The following is a 4225-nucleotide window of genomic DNA, read 5'->3' as shown; positions in this document are numbered from 1 at the left end:
ACCGGTGTTTGTTCACTGTGGTCTTCTTGAGCTCTGCTTTTACTTACCACAATTCCTTGCCTCGGTTCTGGTTCAGGTTCCACTACCCCTTCCTTGTCTTGGATGGTAATTGCGTTGAGTTGTTCCCTTGGGTTAGATTCAGTGTTACTCGGCAGGCTACCTTGTGGTTGTTCAGATATTAATTTGGCGAGCTGTCCTATCTGAGTTTCGAGCCCTTGGATCGACGCTTGTTGATTCTTAAGTGCTGTCTCAGTATTCTGAAAACAAGTTTCTGACACCGAGATGAATTTTGTTAGCATCTCCTCAAGGTTTTGCTTTTTCTCTTGTTGGTAGGGTGGTTGTTGGAAGCCTGGAGCTGGTGGTCTTTCATTACGGGTGGTTCCTCCAACCTACATTGTAAGTATTACTATAAGGATTGTTTTGAGATCAAGGATTATTACCCATGTAATTTAACTGCTCGTTCTCCATGTTGTGGCCATAGGGTGGGTATTCTGAATTGCTTGATCCACCTCCACTTACTTCGCACTGCATTACTGGGTGAACCTGTGAAGAACCAAGAAAATCGTCAATTTTTCTATTCCGAAGTTCTACCTGATTAAAGAGCATGGTGACTGAATCAACGTTAAAAATGTCGGCTATTTTCGTTAGCTTTGTCCTCATGACTTGCCACTGATAATTATTCAGTGACATTTCTTCTATAAATTGATAAGCATCCTCAAGTGTCTTATTATTGATAGTTCCACTAGTAACTACATCAATCATCCATCTAGTCGAAAGATTCAGGCCATTGTGAAACGTTTGAACCTGTAACCAGAGTGGTAACCCATGGTGAGGGCATCTTCACAAAAGGTCCTTGTATCTCTCTCATGCATCGTAGAGTGTTTCTAAATCCATCTGCACAAAAGAAGAGTTATCATTACGTAATTTAGCCGTTTTAGCCGACGGAAAATATTTTAATAAAAACTTTTCGGTCATTTGTTCCAAAGTAGTGATTGACCCTCGTGGTAACAAGTTCAACCACTGTTTAGCTTTATTCCTCAATGAAAAAAGGAAAAACCGAAGGTGAATGGCATCATCAGAAATGCCATTGACTTTAAAAGTGTCACAAAATTCTAAGAAATTTGCCAAATGGGCGTTTGGGTCCTCGTCCTGCAAACCATCAAACTGAACAAACTGTTGGATCATTTGAATGGTGTTCGGTTTCAGTTTAAAATTATTCGCAGCAATCGCAGGCCTAACTATGCTCGATTCAGTTTTTGTTAAAGAAGGTTTAGCATAATCATACATAATATGCGGAGCAGGATTCTGATTTACTGGATCATTGGCAATCGCAGGAGCTAGCAGATTTTCCTGGTTTTCAGCCATCTCCTCGGTTGTCATTGAAGTATCGTCCTCTTGCTCTTCCTCTGTGTATCATAAGCTTCGCCTTATTTCTCTTCGGTTTCTGTAAACTGTACGATCTATCTCACTATCAAACATTAATGGTCCCGACGAGTTTCTTCTAGTCATACACTATAAAAACCTGCCAAGCACGAATAAAAGAAAAATTAGAAAAAGAAAATAAAAATTTAAATTGCAAATAAAGTAAAATGGCTAAAGTAATAAAAAACGAGTGTTCCTAATATGTTAGTTCCCTGACAACAGCGCTAAAAACTTGATACATTATATTCGCGACACATTTTAAAAATTTATAATTAATCACTCTTGAAACTAACTATTATCATGATAAAGGCAAGTGTACCTATCGAACAGTAGTATAGCTTTAGCAAGACCAGATTGTCGAACGCAAAGGAACCAAGAATACTAGTAATTACTTCCTTTTTATTATCTAGCCTAAAAATTAAGAGGTTTGTTTATCTAAACTAATTAACTAAGCTAAGGATGCACAAAGAGAAAATTGGGGAAGAGCTTTTGAGAAAACTCGATTGATTAAGACAATACCCAAGGAAAAATCCTCCTAGACTTCACTTATTATTTGACTCTGAATCAGATGATTTATTCATTTGACTTCATCCGTAGAAATTCCTAAGTTATATTATTATCCCTCTCGAGACTAATAATGTCTAACCCTAGGTTAATTAATTCAAATCTCTTTCTAATTAACACCTAGTGTTGCATTAACTCAATCTATGGACTCCCTTATTAGGTTTCACCCTAATCCGGCAAAATCTTGTCACCCTATCTCTAGGCATGCAATCAACTCCACTTAATTATGATAAATTTACTCTTAGACAGGGTCTTTTCCTCCTCTAAATAAGAGCATTAACTTGAATCAATATCCTGGAATATTAAAACAAGAATTAAGAACACATAATTCAGAACAAGTCAAATATTTATCATACAATTCAGATAATAATAGCAAGATCTGTCTTAGGTTTCATTCCCCTTAGGTATTTAGGGGGTTTAGTTCATAATTATGAAAGAAAACATCTCAAAAGAATAAAGGTAAAAAAACATAAAAAAAAGAACCCAAAAACCCGTGAATGGAAATTAAAGGGAGATCTTCAATCTTGACAATGAATCTAGCTTCTGAGATGGATCAAACGGCTTCCCTTGAGTAATTCCTTGCCTCCTACTCCGTGTGTCTATTATAAGTGCCTCCTCAAGTGTTTAAATAGGCTTTTGAATGCCTAAGAGCCCTCAAAAGTGGCCTTTTTCGAATAGGACTATACTTGGGCTTGACAGGGACACGCCCGTGTGCGATTGCTCCAGCCCTTCGTCAAGGCTGTTAAATAGGCACGGGCGTGTAGTCTACCCGTGTAAGTTGTGCTTTGATCCTATGAAATGGACACGGCCATGTGGCTTACCCATGTGAGGAAGTCCAGGCCGTGTTGATTTCCCATGTAGGTCCATTTTCTCCATTTTTGTCCCGTTGCTCACTCTTTTTACTCTCCTATGCTCACCTAAGTATACAACATTAAATTAAAGAATTAGGAGCATCGAATTCACTAAATCTTAGGAGAAACCATCCATAAATGTACTAAGCATGGGATAAAAATATTTATAAATTACGGTTTATTAGCCAGCGTGTTGCGTAATGATGGAAAATAGACTACACTATTAGTGAGGCAAGTACCAATCAAAGAAACTTACAGATCTGGATCAATTATCTGTGCACCTTTATGAAAGGCGTTTTATTCCTCATCATCTGGGAGGCGAAGGTTTGCCAAATCGTCTTCCATGATGGTGCCACTCAAGAAAGTAGTAGAGCAATCATAAAATTGGTAAAATCACCAAGAGATACAAGAAGAAGTCAGACATAAGACAAAAGAATGTGTCAACACGAACAGAGAGAGAGCATGCTAATCAACAGACATTGTAACTCACGAAATTGTAAGAATACATTTGATCAAAACACCAAAGATACTAATAATTTAGCTTGTTTAATATTCAAATCAAAGCATCTTTGTATATATTTAGGTTTCCATACTTAAAGTAGTAATTTCTACTTTCTAATATTTTTTATTTTATTTTATATATTTAAATAGCGTTAAATAGGCTTGTAAGTAAAGTTAGGAGCTAAAGATGCATATTCGAGCTGAAACTGATGCTTATGTCACGAAACCAAGACACCGATGTCTCAACATTAAAGAAAAAAGCTAAAAACAAATTTTGGAGCAAAATTGCCCTTGATGTCCCGACATGACTCTTCGATGTTGTGACACTTAAAGCCAATGTTGCAATACTGCAGGCTTGCGTTGCAACACCACTCCTGCATAGCCCAAAAGGTCCCTATACGTGAAAGATGCGTTTTGGAGGGAAATTAGGAATATGTTTCTTATTCAAAATCTAAGTACTTCAAGGACAATTTAGGCACTTTAGTATTCCAAGTTTAGCCTTTATAAAGGCCATTGCAATCAGTTAAAACACACAATTTTAGGAAAGCGGAAAATATATTTAAGGTTTGTATTTTATTTTTAGTTATTACTCAAGGTATTTTATATTCTTTTAATCAGAATATCCTATTCTAAAGTGAGACTCTTGCGAGTGGAGATTGTTCTGAAGCCTCGCTTTCATCGATAAATCCATGAGCATTTTTTTCCTTTATTCTATTCTTTATATCTTTTTCTTTAACGTTGTTTAATTGAATGTTTGTGTAAAGATTAGAACCAATTTATTCTTCATACATATCTCACATGTTTCAATTGTTCTAATCTTATTAATTGATTGAAGGATAGATTTTCTTAGCTGATCAGCTATTTGGGAGAGGAAGAACATAAACCCT

At 36.4% G+C, this 4225-nt stretch overlaps 1 non-coding gene across 1 annotated transcript; it reads left to right on the top strand.

Moving 5' to 3' along the window:
* The first annotated feature begins 820 nt into the window (after positions 1–820).
* Positions 821–927, top strand: LOC128287059 (small nucleolar RNA R71). Its single transcript, XR_008277759.1, has one exon. It is a non-coding gene; the product is annotated as a small nucleolar RNA R71 (small nucleolar RNA).
* Positions 928–4225: the final 3298 nt, after the last annotated feature.

The sequence above is a fragment of the Gossypium arboreum genome, chromosome 13 (genome assembly GCF_025698485.1).
Source record: "Gossypium arboreum isolate Shixiya-1 chromosome 13, ASM2569848v2, whole genome shotgun sequence".
NCBI classification, from domain to species: Eukaryota; Viridiplantae; Streptophyta; class Magnoliopsida; order Malvales; family Malvaceae; genus Gossypium; species Gossypium arboreum.
This window is presented reverse-complemented; position numbering and strand designations above follow the sequence as displayed.